The sequence below is a fragment of the Panthera tigris genome, chromosome B3, assembly GCF_018350195.1.
Source record: "Panthera tigris isolate Pti1 chromosome B3, P.tigris_Pti1_mat1.1, whole genome shotgun sequence".
In the NCBI taxonomy this organism is placed as follows: domain Eukaryota; kingdom Metazoa; phylum Chordata; class Mammalia; order Carnivora; family Felidae; genus Panthera; species Panthera tigris.
Window position 1 is genome coordinate 21,536,352 of NC_056665.1, and position 19,294 is coordinate 21,555,645.

The window sequence follows — 19,294 nt, forward strand, 5'->3', positions numbered from 1 at the left end:
TTCATTTATAATAGGCACATATTAAAAGAATTACAAAGGGCTTCCTTCAGACAGAAATAAAAATATCACACATAGAAGTATGGAACAGAAAGAAATAAAGAAAAATGAATATAGTAAATGTGTGTGTACATATACATGGTTACCAAATATATAAAGTAATAGCAATAATACCTTGTGGGATTTAAAGCAGATGCAAAATTTAAATATTTGACAATAACTTGTGGTTTCTGCTTGAACAGGTGAAGATTTTGGAATTCATCAACTCCATTCTTACAACAAGAGAAATCTTCTTAAATCTGTCAGAAGATCAAGGTCATGGGAACTGACACCCAGAAAACTGGAGAGAGAGGCAAATACAGAGAACCACAGTTCACAAGAACCAGGAATGGGTAGGAAAAGCTAAACTGTAATTGACAAATTGCTGGATGCTGACTGTAGACTAGGTTGAGAGTAAAAACTTCAGGGGGCCCAGTCTTATAGAGGCCACCTCATTTTTTGAGTATTACCTCCAAGAGCTCAACCAGGTTCTCACAGTGAAGGTCAGAGAAAAGTCCCCTCATGCTTCTGGCAGGAGGAGGGGTAAAGTATCCATTTTGAAATATGCCTAGAGCCTTCTGTTCTCCATCTGCCCTCAAGGGAAACTATCAAAGCCTAATGAATGTTGGAGTAGGGAACTACGCAATTCTGCTCCCCCTAGTTTCCCTTTGTCAGGTAAGTGGGGGGAAAAGTGGATAAGCATTTGTGAAGGTCAGAGCCCAGGGGCAGACACTCACTAGAATACTGCACCCTGATAGTAGTATGATAGAATGTTTCTCTACTCCCTAGTACCTTATCACTGCCACTGCTCCTATATAATAATGGGAATACAGCTGAAAGAAATGTAAGCCTCAGACTCTAAGGAGTTTCAAGGGATCTCAAAGATAAGGAGGAAACCAAAAAAAAAAAAAAGTTACTAAAGGAGAGTAAAACTTCAGACATCTACAGTACAGTAAACCGTAAACACAGTGTAACTCCTAGCCAGGTAAATATAAACCCTCAAATAAAATCCTATTTACTTCAGTTCTTATTATCCAACACATTATGCCTGGCTTTCACCAAACAATTACAAGTAATGCTAAATGTAAAACAAAAATAAACCCTAAACCCAAAACCCCAAAGCCAAAAAAAAACAAAAGAAAATTAAAAAATTAAAAACAAACAAACCAGAAGAGACAAAGCAAGCAACAGGACCAGACTCAGATACACGAATGATTCTGGAATCATTAGACAAGAAATTTAAAATAATTACAATTGATATACTAAGATCTCTAATGGAAAAAATGGGCAACATGCAAAATTAGATGGGTAATGTAAATGGAGATGGAAACTCTAAAAAAAAATCAAAATCAAATCAAATAAAAAGCACCGTAACTGCAATGAACAGTGCCTTTAATGGGCTTACCAGTAGACTTGAAATAGCTGACAAAAGATTCTGAGTTTGATGATGTCAATAGAAATTTCCAAAACTGAAATGCAAAGCGAAAAAGGAGTGGAAAAAAAGGAGCATAATGCCCACGAACTGTGGGGAAATTATAACATATGTGCAATAAGAATACCAGAGGGAGAAGAAAGAAAGGGACAGAAGAAATATTTGAAGTAGTAATGGCTGAATATTTTCCAAAATTAATGACATACATCAAACCACAGATCCAGGAAGCTTGGAGAATGCCAAGCAGGATGAATACCCCCATATCAGCAACAACACATATCGTATTCAAACTGCAGAAAACCAAAGAAAAAAAAAATCTTGAAAGAAGCAAGAGAATACACGTCGCCTTATCCATAGAGGAACAAGGACAAAAATTACATTAGAATTATTATCAGAAATCATGCAAATAAGAAGAATGAAGTACAAATTCAAATGAATTTGTCACTGGTAGATTTGCCTTGCAAAAAAATGCTAAAAGAATTTCCTCAAGAGAGGAAAAGATATGGGTCAGAAGTTCAGATCTACATAAAGAAAGAAAGAGTGTTAGAGAGGGTAAAAATAAAAGTAAAACAAACCTTTTATTTTTATTATCAATCAATCTAATAGATATTTAAAACTGTTTAAAATAATAATAGCAGCAATGTATTGGGTGATTATAGCCTACAGATAAGTGAAATCAATGACAGAATGCTACAAGAAATGGGAAGAAGAAAGTGGGAATACTTCATTATAAGATATCTGTCCTACCCATGAAGTGGTATAGTGTTAATAAAAGTGGACTTAGGTAAGTTGTAAATATATACTGTAAACTTTAGGGCAACCAACAATTTTTTTAAAAAGTATAATCGATAAGCTAAGAAGAGATAAAAAATGTATAAGATGCTCAATTACAACCAGAGAAGGCAGAAAACTAGGGAAAGGAAAGAAACAAAGAAAAAAATGCAATGCATAGAAAATAGTAATATGGTAGATTAACCCAATTATATAATCCCTTTAAATGTGGATGGTCTAAATACACCAATTAAAAAATAGAGGTTGTCAGAGTGGATAATAAAAATAGGACCCAACTACATGTCTACATATACCCATTTCTGTTTACCAGAGACCCATTTTAAATATAAAGGTACAGATTAAAAGTAAAAATATGAAGAAAATTATACTATGCTAACACTAATCAGAACAAAGCTGGAGTAGCTATGTTTTTAATCCTGACAAAGGAGATTTCAGGGAAAGGAAACTAAAAAGGATAAAGAAGGGAATTAAATAATGTAAAGGGAATAATCCTCCAAGAAGACATAATTCTAAGAATTATGATAGGGAAAAGATAGGATAAAATAGGGAGAGAGGAAAAAGATAGGACCTGAGGTGGAGAAAAACATATTTTGGAACAATGGTGGGAATGATCGACCACAGCAAACCCCTTGGATGTAAGGTTCCTCTTACGAATGTAACAGACACAACCTACATTTCCCTCAGGAATTTGACAAAAGATCTAACTAAAAATAAGTAGTAGACCATAAAATGGATGACCCACAAGGAATGATATGGCCATAGACCACCCCCTATACAATGGAAATGAGCCAATCAGGAATGGACAACACAGCACCTAGAGTTATCAAGTCAATAAGGACAGGACCTGAGAAAGAACAAGGGGGAAGGGAAGGGAGGGCTAACCAGAACGTTATAAAACAAAGACTCTTGCCTATTGTCGCAGGCATTCACTTTTGAATGCCCCCTCTCTGTAAAGAGAGCTTTCATACTATTCTTACTTTCTGATCTTATACTCTAATAAACTTTTGCCTGCTGCTCATTTTATTTTGTGTCTACCTCTTCATTCCTTTTAAAATGTTTTTCTAAGTTTATTTATTTACTTTGAGAGAGACAGAGACAGTGCAAATGAGGGAGGGGTAGAGACAGAGGGAGACAGAGAATCCCAACCAGGCTCCACATTGACAGCAGAGAACCTGATGCAAGTCTCCAACCTACAAAACTGAGATTATGACCTGAGCTGAAACCAATAGTTGGACACTTAACTGACTGAACCACCCAAGTGCCCCTCACCTCTTTATTCCTCAAAGCGCTGGGACAACGAACCCCAGGTATTGAGGTATAAAAATCCTGCAACAGTATGTACACACCTAAGAATAGAGCATCAAAATATGTGAGGCAAAACTGACAAAACTTCAAGGAGAAATAGACAAATCCACTACTGAGCTGGAGACTTAAAAAAAACTGTAAGTAATTTATAGTTCCAACAGTCAGAGAATCCATAAGCTGAACAGCATCATCAATAAACTGGATCTAATCATCCTTTATAGTATAGAATATTTCATCCAACAACATCAGGATATACATTATTTTCAAATGTGGTCAAGACAGGTCACATTTCAGAACATAAAACACACTTCGAAAAATTTTTAAAAAATGGAAATCAGACAAAATATATTTTTCAGATCACAACACAATTAAACTAAAATCAATAATGGAAACATAGCTGAAAAATCCCCCATATGTGGAGATTAAACAACATATTTCTAAATAACACATGGGTCAAAGAAGAAATCTCGAGAAACTTAAAAATATTTTGAGCTAAGAAAAAATGAAAATACATTTAATCAAAATTTGTGGGATGCAGTAAAAGCAGTGTTTGAGGGAAATTTATAGCCTTGATGCATATATTTACAAAAAGAATATCTAAAATTAATATCTAAACTTTCACCTTAGGAAACTAGAGAAAAAGAGCAAATCAAGTCTAATGCAAGTACAAGAAAAGAAAATAAACATTAGAGAAGAAATCAATGAAATTAAAAAACAGAATCAATAGAGAATATAAGTTAACCCAAAAACTTGTTCTTTGGAAAGATTAATAAAATTGAAAAATCTCTAATCAGGCTAACCAGGAAAAAAGAGAGAAGACACAGTTACTAATATCAGTTATCAAAGAGAAGCCATCACTACTGACCCCATGGACATTAAAAGGGTAGTAAAGAAATATTATGAACAACTCTATGACCACAGATTTGATGACTTAGATGAAATTAACCAATTCTTGAAAGACATTCTACCAAAACTCACACAGGAGAAATAGATAATCTGAATAGGCTCATATCTATTAAAAAAAAAACTGAGTTAATAATTAATAAACCAACAAAACCGAAAGCATCAGGAAACTAGATGTGTTCCCTGGTGAATTATACAATACATTTAAGGAAGAAAATATGCTGGGGCACCTGAGTGGCTCAGTCGGTTGGGCATCCAACTCTTGGTTTCAGTTCAGGGCATGATCTCACAGTTTGTGGGATCAAGCCCCACATTGGGCTCTGCACTAACAGTCATAGAGCCTGCTTAGGATCTTTCTCTCCCTTTCTCTCTGCCCCTCCCCTGCTCCTGCTCTCTCTCTCAAAATAATTAAATAAACATTTTTTTTAAAGGATGAAAATATGTCAGTTCTGTACAGTCTCTTCCAGAAAATAGAAGCAACAGGAGCACTTCCTAACTTATTGTACAAGTCCAGCATTATTATAATACCAAAACCAGACAAAGGCATTACAAACTACAAACTATAGAAAACTACAGACCACTATATCTCATGAACATAGATGCAAAAGTTCCTCAACAAAATATTAACAAATCAAATCCAATAATGTATTTAAAAAGTTCTATATTATGGCTAAGTGGGATTTATTCCAAGTATGCAAGGCTTGTCCAACATTCAAAAATCAACTAATGTAATCCATGATATTGATAAACTAAAGAAGAAAAATCATGTAATCATATCAATAGATGCAGAAAAAAATATTTGACAAAGTTCAATATCCATAAATCATAAAAACTCTTAACAAACCAGGAATAGATAAGAAATTCCTCAACTTGATAAAAAACATATACAAAAACCCTAGAGCTAGTATCATACTTAAGGGTGGGAAACTTGAAGTTTTTCCACTAAGATCAGGCATAAATCCAGGATACCTCCTCTCACTATGCTTTTCAAAATCATACAGAAATTATAGCTTATGCCATAGATAACAAAATGAAATAAAAGGCATACAGATTTGAAATGAAGAAATAAAACTGCCTTTGTTCCCAAATGACATTGATGGCCTATGTAGAAAATCCCATAAAATTTTTTTAAAAGGAGCTAATACACAATAACAGCAAAGCTATAGAATATAAGGTTAATAGATAAAAGCCTATTACTTTCCTATATACCAGCAATGAACCATTAGAATTTGGAATTAAAAATACAATACCATTTATGTTAGCACCAAGAAGAAGAAGAAGAAGAAGGGGAGGAGGAGGAGGAGGAGGAGGAGGAGGAGGAGGAAGAGGAGGAGGAGAAATAGAAGAACTTAGTAGTAAATCTAACAAAATATGTACATAATCAACATTGGAAAAACTACAAAATTCTAACAAAAGAAATCAAAGAGAGGTGACCTTGGGTTTGAAGATGACTACAGATATAGTACCAAAAGAATGTTCCATGAAAGAAAAATTTGCTAAGTCAAACTTTATTAAAATAAAAAATATCTACTCTGTGAAAGACACTGCTAAGAGAATGAAAAACAAACCAGAGCCTGGGAGAAAATATTTGCAAAATATTTCTGATAAATGACTTATATCAGAAACATACATAGAACTTTTAAAACTCACCAATAAGAATACAACAATCCAACTAAAAATTGGACAAAAGATCTGGGAACCTCACTAAAGAAGATATACAGGTGGCAAATAAACATATGAAAAGATGTTCAGCATCATTTGTTATCAGAAATAGCAAGAACTGCAAATTAAAACAACAAAGAATACCAACACACATATATGTTAGAATGGTTAAAACTTTAAAAATGACAATATCAAATGTTAGGAAGGATGTGAAACAACAGAAACATTTAATTACGGCTGGTCAGAATGTCACTTTGGAATACAGTTTGGCCTTTCTTACAGAGCTAAACATTGTTTTATGTGATCCAGCAATTGTATCCAAATGAATTTAAACTTATATTCACACAAAAATCTGCACACAAATATTTATAGCAACTTTATTCACAATTGATGAAACTTGAAGCAAACAATCCGTCTTTCAATAGATAAATGAATAAACAAACTGTGGTACAGCCAAACAATGGAATATTATTCAGCACTAAAAACAAACTATCACTCCACAAAAAGACAAGGAGGAAACTTAAATGTATATTGCTAAGTGAAAGAAGCCAATTTGAAAAGGCTACACACTGTATGATTCCATTATCTATATGGCATTCTGGAAAAGGCAAGAGTATGAAGACATTAAAAAGAACAGTTGACACCAGAGGTTCAGTGGCATAAGAGGGATATATACATGGAGCACAGGGGATTTGTAGAGCAGGAAAACTATTTTGTATGATACTGTGGTGGTGGATACATGACATTACGTATTTGCCAAAACTCACAGAATGTGCAACACAAAGAATGAAACTTAATGTAACCTATGGATTTTGATTACTAATCATTTATCAAAAAATAATGTATCAATATTGGTTCATCAATTATAACAAATGTACCATGTATTGCGAGATGTTAATAATTTGGAAAATTGTGAAGGGGAGAGAGGAAGTATATGAAAAGTCTCTGTACTTCATGCTCAATTTTCTATAAACCTAAAACTGCTCTAAAAAATACATGCTAGTAATTTAAAAAACATGACATTAATAGCAAGTAAGTTGAGCGTATTAAATGGAGTTAGAATTCCGAGGACTTTGCAATGACTAATTAACACCACACTTTGACAAATCAAGGATGCATGCTGTAATCCCAGGCAAAAAATAAAAGTGTAGAAAAAGAATGTGATTTCCATTCCAGTAGGGAGAAAAAAGAGAACAATAAAAATAATCAATCAATCCAAAAGAAGGCAGAAAATGAGAGAGAAAAGGGACATAAAACAGGTGAGAAATAGAAAGCACATAGTAAGATGGTAGGTTTAAATAACCAGGTCAGACTCTATATTATATATAAATGGAATAAGTGCTATAGACAAAAGGCCAAAATTTTCATGTTTTATGTATATATATATATAATATATATTCTATATTTATATTTTATAAATTTTATATATAAATATATATTTTTATATATAAATATATATATTTTATATATTATATATATATTATATATTTATATACTTAAAAACCCTATCATATTCTATTTGCAGGAGACTCACCTAAAATATAAGGATATAACAAGCTTGAAATCAAAAGGATTGAAAACAACATAATCTCAGGCAAAGCAGATGTCAAGTCAAAAAGAATGACCAAGATACAGAGAGAGAGAATGAGAAAAGGTTCAGTTCACTAGGGATTAAAAGAATTCTAAATATATACATATATATATATATATATATATATATCTAATAACATAGCTTCAAAATTCACAAAGCAAAAATTGGCAGAATCACAAGAAGAAGAAATAGAGATTTAAACACATTTTTCTTAGTGATTGGTAATAAAACAAACCAAAATCAAGAATGATACAAATTTGAACAACACAATTTTAAAAAATGATTGAAGAGACATTCATATGTTTCATTTAACAATAACAGGAGGCTATTGCAAAATGCATGTATGAGTGGGTGGCTCTCTCTTAGAGATACCTCCTGTGATCAGCACATGTGCACTTAGGCTGCAGGTTTCAGTAGATGTTCCCTTCTCCCTCTCCTTACCCATTTTCCCTTTAGAACTGTCCTACCCTTGGAAGAATTACACATACCTACGGTCCCCTACTGTAGGTCCAGGTTCCAGGCAGTGGGGGCCAGGAGTTGGGAGGAGGGAGCTGATGCTGGCTGTGTGGGCAAGATGAATTGTTGGAAGGTTGTTATCAGGTGCTGACCAGAGAAGAAATGGTTTGATTTTCAAGGCACTTTACAAATGCATTAATCTTGAATTAAGGTGTTAAGTGATTTGCCCACTTAACAGATGTGTGAGGCTGCAAGGCTAAATCCCTGGGTTTTCCCACTCCTGGGAACCTCTCCTGGGTTTCTAGGTGATTCCTGACTTAGTGGAGAAGCGGCCATTTACAAGCATATTTCACAGATTCCCCTTAGATGACCAGTCAGTTAGATATGTTTCTGAGTCTCTGCTACTCCAGGCCTCCTGTGGGCAAATGGCATCTGGATGCAATTTAGGTTTGCCAAAGGCCTACCAGTCCTGGGGGTCAGATGGCCTTTAGTTTAGCAGAAAATCATCGTACTGGCTGATTTTCTGTATAAGGTAGAATTCTGAAGAGGAGGGCTCATGTAGAAGAATTTGGAGCAAACACAAACAATACAATTCCACAAAAGAAAGGAGATGAATAGGAATCAGGAAAGGAAGGTGGGAGAAAGGCCAGACCTCTATAGCAGCCCGCTGGGGCAGCCCAGGACAGGGAGATGGCAATATTACCATTCCATTTTGGTCTCACAGTAGTTCCCAAACCTTTACTACAACTTGACCTCATATAACTGCCTCGGCTAAGTGATTGTTTGGAGAGGGGGGATGTGTCACAAAGGGTTCAGATCCATGCTTGGGATAGGATGGTGACAAGAAGAAATGCAGGAACTTCTGGGGGAAGAGGTAGGCATTGGGAATTTACAGGAATCAGCAGTGGCTGTGGAATGGGATCTCAACATTGCCAGGGATTCTCAGACATCTGGGGGTAGACACTGTCCTCCCTGGATATGGGAAATGAAGCAATGTGGTCTGTGTTAAAGTAATGCCTGGAGGGCTGGAGGTTGGGGCCCCTTGGCTAGCATAGTCTATGCCTGGCATCTGTCTCTATCCTGTGAAGAAGAAAAAGTGGCATTCTTTCCTCTGTCTTGCAAATAAGGAGCTCAGGCTCAGGGAGGTGGTGACTTGGCCCACATCACACAGCTGGTCCATGACACAACCAGGACTGAAACAAACAGGATTTTGATCAGCCAGGCGTTTGCTCTGTAGACTCCCTGACCTGTGCCTCCCCTCTCTATTCTGCTGATCATTGTTTCATCCAAGGCTGACAGAATAGAGGGCTTCCTTCTTCCCCATGAACTCCAGAATGTGTTCATTGGGAATGGAATCCATCATGGAGGGACTAAGCCTGTCACCATCCAGGGGTGATGTTTACAGTATTCAACAATCTACATCAACATTAACCAATACTCAACAGTGCAACAGTTGTGGCACTAAAATGGCTAACAGTATCACCATCTCATTGTCCTGGGCTGCCCCCGGTGGCTGCTATAGAATCTGGCCTCTCTCTTCCTCTACCTGTCTCCTCTTTCTCTTGTGGAACTGCATTGCTTGTCTTTGTTCTAAATTCTTCTGTCTGAGCCTTGCTCCTTGGGGATGAACTGTAAAGGATGCTGGCTGGACTGCACACGTGGATACCTGCAGCACACCCCCATTTCACCAGGAAGGTGTACTATACCACCTTGGAGCCTCAGGAGTTTGGTGTCATTCTTATTGCAGGTGCCTCAGCTCCCTTCCTGCTCACAGCTGGGGCAGGGCAGTGCTAGACAATGACGAGTGGCCTGTGCCAGGGCTTCCCTGCTTTCTGAGCCATGGAATCTGAACATTACAGGCACAGGTAGATGTGCAGAAGGCAATCTCTCTCTCCCTGCACCGCACTCCAGACAGGATCTAGGCTCAAGAAGAAAGCCAGGGCTGGCTTCACAGGCATGCAATCCATGCTGACAAATGGGCCCTGTCCTCAAAGGGGCTCTGTGCTTGATCTTATGCTCTGCTTTGCTGACTTAAAATTCTTTTTTTTTTTTTAAGTTTACTTATTTATTTTGGGAGAGAGAGAGAGTGTATGTGTGCACATGAACAAGTACTGGAGGGGCAGAGAGAGAGGGAGAGAGAGAATTCCAAGCAGGCTCTGGGCTGTCAGTACAGAGCCCAACATGGGGCTGGATCCCACGAACCATGAGATCATGACCTGAGTAGAAATCAAGAGTCAAGTGCTCAATTGACTGAGCCGCAGGAGCACTAACAATTTAAAATTCTTAATAATGTTTGAGCAAAGGGCCAGCTAGCCATTTTAATTGTGCACTGGGACCCAGCAAGTCTCATAAGCAATCCTGACAAAAGCCCCCCACCCAGCTTCAGATCAAGAGAGTCTGCATCTAATGCCAGCCGATGGCCCCCACACTGCTTGTGTGGTGGCCTCCTCAGCAGCTTGCAGGAGTGGGAAGCAATGCTGCAAGAGATACATGGGTCAACACCAAGCTGACGTGCACTTCAGTCACAGAGAAGGGTGTGTAGATCAGCCTTTCCAGCTTTGTGTGCTGTTGCTTTTGGCCGGGTCATCTCTCCACTGTGGACTGCCGTCAGGGAAAGCCCCAGGGACTTGGCAGGTCCCCTGACCAGAGGGTACCTTGAGGGTAGTCAGACTGGACTGGGCAGGAGAGCCTATCCCAAGAGCTATTGGTGCCACTGTCACAGTGCCTATATTTCTGCTCACCCTTCAGCTCTGTCCAGCTAAGGGATCCCAGGTTGGGTGGCTCTCTCCACTTTGGCTTATCTGTCAAGATCCTGCCATTTTCTGGACCTGGCTCTGTCCACAGCCTCACCTATGATCCTGGCAGCTCTCTGCTGCCCCCACCTGGCCACCTCCAGAACCAACCTGCCCTCCTAGAGTTTGCTCTAGCTTGCCAACTTCCTAAAAAAATATGTATGAAACTGTTGCTATTTGGCTGTTTTTGACCTACACAAATGGCAGTTTTTAAATGGTTCAACCTAGTACAGTTGACTAGAGGTGTGCACAGAGTACACTCAGGGAGGGCAGGCAGCAGGACCAGGCCCTGGGCAGAGACAGGCTAGGTGGTCCAGGGAAGGGAGGGGAGATCTCTGTCATCCCCATGCAGCCTACTGTTCTTGTGAGAGACAGGCCATCTCCTCCTATGAGGATAATTGAGCAGAGGCATCTGATACCTGTGTGGGGAGCCCAGAGGTCACAGAATATTGGAGAAGGAGTGGAAGCCTGCTGTGGGACAGACCCTGCCATGGGGCAATGCCCTAGATTCTGGCGGGCCAACCTGGCAGGAGGGAAAACATGTGCAATTCATCCAGTGGCTCCAGACATTTGCAGGTTCTATAGCTTTCTGAGCCTTGGTTTTCCCATCTGTGACTTGGGCACCAAAACATCCACCTCTTCCTACATCACAGGTAGCAGGGATGCATTTCCAGATATCAGGATGCTTCCATGTAGGTCAGGAAGTAGCCACTGAGTGTCCCAGCCCTCTCCCTGGGATCCTGGGCACATCACCATGACCTGGCAACTGAAGAGTTAATGCTGGGCACGTCTGGGGCCTCTAGAACCTCCCCCCAGTGCCCTGCCTGGTATCTGGCCTTTCTGCACTAACACTGCTCTTTACAGGGCTCTGCTGAGAAGCAAATGAGACCAAATGCAGAGAAAAGATGTGTAGACTATACAGTTTGGCAGAATATTCATGGTGTCATTACTAATGTAGCCTGGAGGGGTCGAGGAGGGGGCCAGGGAGATACTGTGAGCCCAGGGGAGGTGAGAATGGGCGGGTGGTGGGGGCAGTGAGAAGACATTTGGGTCCCCCAGCTGCTGTCATTCCCCCACAACAGGCTCAGCCCAACTCCCTCTTGCCCTCCTGTCTGGGCTTTCCATGAGTTTAGTTCCCTATTTCTTTTATTATTTCCCTTACATTCTAAAACGATGGCTTGGCAGCTGTCCTCAAACAGTTGTGTTAAAATGTAAATCGCTGAAATGACTCCCTGTTATCAACAGAACCCAAAGCGATGCTCTTGGCCAGGCTTAGCAGCCAGGCCTGCTTTCCAGGGTTCAAGGTTTTATCCACAGCCATTAATCACATGAAAGCAGATATTAAAGGAGCATTAGCCAGGCCAGCTGCCGCACCACCTCCTGGGCCATTACAGGGATTACCCTTGGACAGCGCCCTCTCCCCGCCCCCCATGCCTGGGTTGCAGGACATCGAGCAGCCCCAAAGCGGAGATGGGGGTGCAGGGGGTTGGGGGAGGGGTGCAGGCAGCTCCAAGACCCGCAAGTCGGCCTGAGCCCCCTGGCTACACACACGCTCTTCCTCCCCTGCCCTCTCTGGGCCCCCCTGACCTTCAGGCTCACTCCAGTGAGTTACTGGAACCAGTCTGGCAACCACAGGGGAAGTGTGCCAGGGGCTCTGCGGGCAGGGCCAAACAGGCAGGCGCACCGGCCGCCTCTTGAGCAGAAAGGCGCACTTCACACTTCTCAAGCCCAGAGGAGGAACGCGAGCAGGTGGCTGCTCCGTGGGCAAAGCGGGCAGGGCCGCAGGCAGCGAGCTCAGCCGCAGGCCCTACTCCGGAGGGCGGCCCTGGGGTCTAAGCAGCCTTGGCGGGGGAGGGGCGGGGGGCTTCTCAGCCCAGCCTCTGGCGACTCCCGATGGCACCTTGCGGGCTGACTAGCTGATTCAGCGCATCTGTAGCGGCTGGGTCCGGCCAAGGCCCAGTTGGTAAATAGCCAGGCATGATTTCTTTGACTTACTATCCAGTAAGCCCTAATTCTGTAATGGAGTGGCCACTGGCTTCCCAGCCAAATTCATACCCCTACACCTGCAGCCCATGCTCCTTTTGCTATGAACCCGACTACCGCTATTATAAAGCACTTTGCTTCAGAGGGGGTGTGGGGTGGCTGCTGTCTACAGAATCTTTCCAGGTGGAGACTGCCGCCATCTTTACTTTGACTGACTCCCAGATTCTTGCAGTGCGCAAGTGAGTTCAAGCGCAGGTGCATTTTGCTCGTTTTGCTTTTCAGTGCTACCCATTCTCCTTAACCAGGAGAGATTTAGAAAGCTGATGATTGGACTGCAATCAGGAAACTGAAGGAAAAGAACACCAATGAGTACCACGCAAAGGCCGACCCGCAGAGGGCTTCATTTCCGTTAGAAGGGCCCTGGATGACCAGGGAAACCGTCTCCCTCATTCTGTAGTGTTTGCTGAGCTGGAACACAAGGTGGGAAAAACCCTGCTCCCTAGGGCTGTTGCCCTAGACTGAGAATGGACAAACACACACATCCATCATATTAAGTGCTGAGAAGGGCTGTGAGTAAAAGTAAAGGGAGAAAGGGGGCTGGTGGTTGGGGCAGACTCAAATGTGAGTGGTTCCCAGTAAGGGCGCTAGTGAGCCCTGTGGCTATCTGGTCAGGGCATGCCCAGGAGAGAAAGAGAGGCTAGTGCAAAGGCCCTCAGGTAGCAGAACAAGTGGCTAGGAGCAGGCCTGTTATGTGGCTGGAATGCAGCCATGTGGGGGGGTGTGGGAGGTGGAAAGGGGGTGTGGGGGTTGGGAGGGGTGTGGAGGAATGGGGCAAGGCCTTGCTGGACAGGGTGAGCCCAGCCAAGTTCAGCAGGCCAACCCTTTTGGACCTTGGTTTCCTCAAATGAAGAGATTGGGCTGGTTCTGAGAATCTTAAAATCATTCATGTCCAAGAACACAGAGAAGCACGTTACTTATGATCCCATCTTTAGAAGCAAACACTGACAAATGCCCTAAATATGCATACATATCCTATGTACACACACATCAGTACACATTCACTTGAGCATAGAATGATGGCAGGTTACACAGCACATAGCTAAATGGGCGGGGGAGAGGAGGGGTGGGGAGGAAAAGGAAAAAGCCCATTATACATACATACTTATGGATGAAATACCCAGAAATGCAAGATAGGGTTAGCTCTAAATCTTCTGATTTTTAGGGATCCCCCTGAAAGAGTGAGACACTTAAGGTGCAGAGTGATGAGAATTATGTAATTTCTATTTTAGTAAAGACAAGTCTACCACCGCACCCTTCTCCACGCCCCTCTGTGTACATACTCTCCAGTCTGTGTGCAGCAGCCATAAGCAAAGTGTGACCGGGTGGGGCATCGGCCATCTCCCAGTTATCTCATGGAGGGCAGAAGGGGACCAGAGGCTTGTGGCACTTCCTCTGGATGTGGACTGAGAGGGGAGGGGCAGCAGGGAGCCAGAAGAGGAGCACTGGCATGGACTCCGTGGGCTGTCTAAGGCAGCAGGAGATAGATGCCAAGCATCTGTAGCATTGACTGTGTTTCCATGTGCATTTCCTTTTCTTCCAACCCCTGTCATGCTTGCCATCTGAACACAGGGACTGTCTTCCACTATGGAATACATGTTACAGCACTATTTAAAATTACAAGGCTGGGGCACCTGGGTGGCTCAGTCGGTTAAGCATCTGACTCTTGATCTCGGCTCAGGTCATGATCTCACTGTTTGTGAGTTCGAGCCCCATATTGGGGCTCCATGCTGCTTGGGATCCTCTCTCTCCCTCTCTCTGTGCACCCAACCTGCTCATGCTCTCTCTCTCTCTCTCAAAATAAATAAACTTAAAAATAAATAAAATAAAATAATAAAATAAAATAAAATAAAATAAAATAAAATAAGGCATTTGAAGCACTGTACTGTTCAAATAGGCCCATGGAATACTAAACCCAGTTGAATCCAGTAACAATTAGCTCAACCTCCTCCTCCAAATCTCAAATCTTGGCCTTCCTGGACAATCTCCCTTTTATGTTTGAATCAATAAACTTCATAATAGGTCAAAGCCAATGGCAGTAAAGGTTTGCACAATGGCCTACAGAGTTGAGGGTCTGGGGTACTTTCTCCTTTTCCAACTGGCCCTGCCCACGCATCTCTATTCTCCCCTCCCTCCACCCTGCTTCTGTCCCTCTCAATTCTCCTCCTACTCACAGGAAATGCTCCTGCTGTGTTGGCTGTTCCCTCAGCCTCCATGTTCATCCACAGGCACCTGGGTGGCTCCCTACCCCTCCTCCTTCAGGTCTTTGTCAATGCCTCCTTCCCTGGGACCAAAGTCCAATCACAACCCCCTCCTTGATGTTTTGGCCCCTCTGCTGCTCTGTTATTCTCCTTAGCAGTGGCCCACTGTCTGATTGACTCTGCTGTGATGTCAACCAGTGAGGACAGTGTTGTTTTCTGATTTGTTATCACCAGATCCCCAGCTCCAAGAACACTGCCCAGTACACAGCAGCACTCAATGTGCTTGTCAGGTGAATGATGGTATGCATTTATTTTTACTAAAACACCACGGTGAATTCGTAGAGAAAAACAACACAGAGCCATGCCGCATTTCCCGCCAACAACTTACTAGCCGATGACAGGATTTTGTTTGCCTTTTAGTCAGTGTTCTAAAAACTAAAACTGTGACCTATTACAAGGTTTTTATTTTTATGGCATAAAGTATATAGAAAATAAGGCACATGCAAATCCAACTCATTTTACTGATGAGGAAACTGAGGCCAAGAGAGGTTGAATGGCTTCCCTGTGGCCACACAGCTGAGCCGGGATTTGGATTGAAGATTCCTTCTCGACTTTTTTCTAATCTGCTCTCAGATTAGCTGCTGGTGTGCTGAGAATCAAGGGTGCCAGCGAGGCCCATGCATGGTGGCATGTAGTCCACCATCAGACCGTCTGATGCTGCCCAGTGTCACACAGACCTTCGCTAGATACTTACCTGCATTCACGCTCTGAGGACACCAAGGGACTGATATAGAAAACAGGGATAACTTTCCTTAGATGCTGAAATACTCCTGGGGAGGGAGCTTCTTTGAAAAGGGGCAGGGGAGAGGGGCTGAGATCCCAGGAGGTGACTGCTGAACTGCCTTCTAGGGATACAGGACTTGGTTAATGGCCTAGGTTTATGGTGTCTGGTCTGCTGGGTGCTGGAGGCTTGCTCTGGGCTAGGGTGCTGGCAGACTGGCTAGGACCCATGAACGAAATATCAGCAGTGGCCAGAAACGAGAGGAGGGTCAGACATCACTAAGGCTGTATATTGTGTTGTCTTTTCCCCAAGAGCTTTACAGCATGTCCTCAGGTGGAAGGGGGACAGCCCAGGTCAAGCCAAGGGTCTAACAAAGTATAAAGCCACAAGATACTTTCCGTATAAAGATTGTCAAATGAGATGGGTCTGACAGTACTTGCAAGGACAGCGGGGCCCTGGCCTCTGGATCTTGCAAAATGCAGGTTAAAGAATGAAACCCTGTTAATAAGCCCTAGTGAGCAAGGGGTCCTAGGCTAACCCTCCAGCTGCGGCCAGCAGCTGTGGACCTGGGCGAGGCCTCTCTGACTGGGCTGCACCCTGTGTGGTGTAGGAGAGAAGGCTCTTCTTTCTCCATGATAGAAATCCAAATCCTGCAAGAAACAAACTCAGCCGTAAGGGTGTGGATTTCTGTGAGAAGGAGGCTTTTAGGTGCTTCTGGGCCTCTGCCATGGAGGGTTGTTTTTTTTTCTGTGAAGGAGGGGTAAGTAAATTCTCATAGAAGGCTCCTAGGCCCCCCACAAGAGAAGAAAAAGACAAAAGAGCAGCTAGTGAGTGCTTCTCTCTTCAGAAGCCATCATCTGTCATCCAGCCCAGGGGAGGAGAGTCCTCCCCAGCTTGATGCTGCTACAGGATGCTAATCATGTCACCCCTAGGAGCAAAGGTAATCATCCTCCCCAGAAACCTCTGAGGAGCAGGGAGGTGGCTGTATGGGTCATTAGTATGCACACACTGCCCCGGCGTGGTCTCGGTCCTCAGCTATAAAATAGCTGGGTAGCCTGATGATACCCGAAGCTTTCTGAGCTGGGCACCCAGGACAAGCACCCCAAGGTCTCTGGCTTTCCTTCCTTGCAGCCCTGGGGACAACCTGCAGGCACCCTACATACCACACCTAGAAATGACACAAGTCCCCCCATCACACTTATCCCCTGAGTGGGAGGGCAACTCCTGGGGGCTGAGATATAGACCCTTTATGTGAAAATGGTATGTATTTGGGGATGCTGGGAAAGCACTGAGTTAGGCCAACATCAAAGTCCTGGGAGGGAATTACCATAGAAATAGGATGGGGCCAGCACCTGGGTCAGAGCTGGAAAAACCAGGCAGGAAGCAAATCCCCAAATTTGCTATGTTTGCTCCTGAAAGGAGCAAGAAGAGGGAAGAGGAGAGCAAAGGGAAGGGCCAGAGAGAGGCCAGAGGAAAGACCCTCCCCCCATGGGCTCTGGTCCACCTTGGGGGACACAAAAGCTTCCAGGTTGCTGGCTGCCTGGGGTGCAACTGTACCCCTCAAGGACCTCTGGACTGCATTGGAAAGCGCATGAATGGACAGAGGGACACAGAGATCCCTGCTCATTTTAGGGTGGAGACGGGTGGGGGGAGAAGGTGGCTTTTAGAAATCTCTACCAACCATGAAAGTATATCTTGGTCTCCAAAGAGCCACGTCTAGCTATATTCCCAAACTATATCACGTATATTCCCAAGAAAATAGCATCTCAGCTCAGATTAAGTGGAGAGGTATTCCACATTCTTGTAAGTATTTCAGCAATTACTCCCTGGTTCTGTGTACTGTAGCATGCATGCATACATAAGAACCAAACACCATACTGGTGAGCCTTTAAGAATAAATTAGGAGCCGCAAGGAGCCCTCTGGGTCCACTGGCCACTATGGCTGGTCATATGCATTTAAAAAAAAAAATTAATGTTTATTTTTGAGAGAGAGAGAGACAGAGTGTGAGCAGGGGTGGGGCAGAGAGAGAGGGAGACACAGAATCCAAAGCAGGCTCCAGGCTCTGAGCTGTCAGCACAGAGCCTGACGCAGGGTTCGAACTCACGTACTGTGAGATCATGACCTGAGCCGAAGTCAGATGCTCAACCGACTGAGCCACCCACGTGCCCCTGGTCATGTGCATCTTTAAAATCTCTCTTCCCTCCTGACAAGGTTCTGTCAAGTTCATCAAATTCTGAAACTTGAAGAAAATATTCTGTTGGTGGATGTCAACGATACTATAGTGACTTTAAGAAGCAAAATCTTTACATTTACTTCTTTCTTTAATAAACATTTCAATATTCCATAATGGCAGCATCACCAGGGCCTGGGTGGCTGAAGGTTATACAGAAAGTCAGGAATGAGGTAGATTTTCCATGTCATCCCTAGGCATTAGCTCACAACACTGATTTTCCTGTTGCCTAATGTGGCATTTCAGGCCTGGGCTCCAGAAATGGTGTCCCATTTTTACCTGGAAAGGATTTCTGTAGGGAACTCTGGGTTAAATGGAGGTTTCTTTCCTGAAGGACTTATCAGATTCTTTAATAGGCCGATGTCTGTTGTGAATCTCTGAAAGAGGACTCTGTGGTCCCCCTGGTTTGAGACTCAGCATGCCTGGGGTGGGGAGGAGGGTGACGCTGGTGTTTCCAGGATGCACTTGGGGTCAGGTTTTGGAGGTCCAGAAGCAGGAGGATATCTCAGTAACTACCACCCAACTAGTTAGAGATTTCTACTCAAGCCTATGACCCCTCTCCCTCACTCTCAGGCTGACTGAACAAAGCAACCAAATGTTTCACAACTCTCTTGGCCAGAGTCCTCCCCAGAATTCACAGGGCTGCCTTCTGTCCAGCATGGTCTCTTTCCAAGAGTTTCCCCTTGCATCCTTCAGCCTGGTGGATGGCCTGTCCAAGGTCATGCAGCTCCTTAATACAGCCCTTCTCCTGAACATTTACCCTAAGGAAGATCTGCAGGCTGTGTTGGCATTTCAGAGGCATGGGAGCTCCAGCCAGCTCTTTGCCTGGGCCAGCAACCAGCACAGACCATCCCAGTGGTGCCTCAGCTCTGGCCAGACCCAACCATCATCCTGTGGGCCCCTACTGCTGGCAAGCTCCTTCAACCTGCTCACTCTTCCCAGTTGGCTGCCCTTCCTCACATCCAACTTCCTCATACAGACCCCACAGGCAGCCCCTCACATCTGACCTCACACCTTCCTTGCTGTTTCTTCCCTTGCCCTCCTCCCTAGTGCTTCAAGGGGCAGGGTCTTT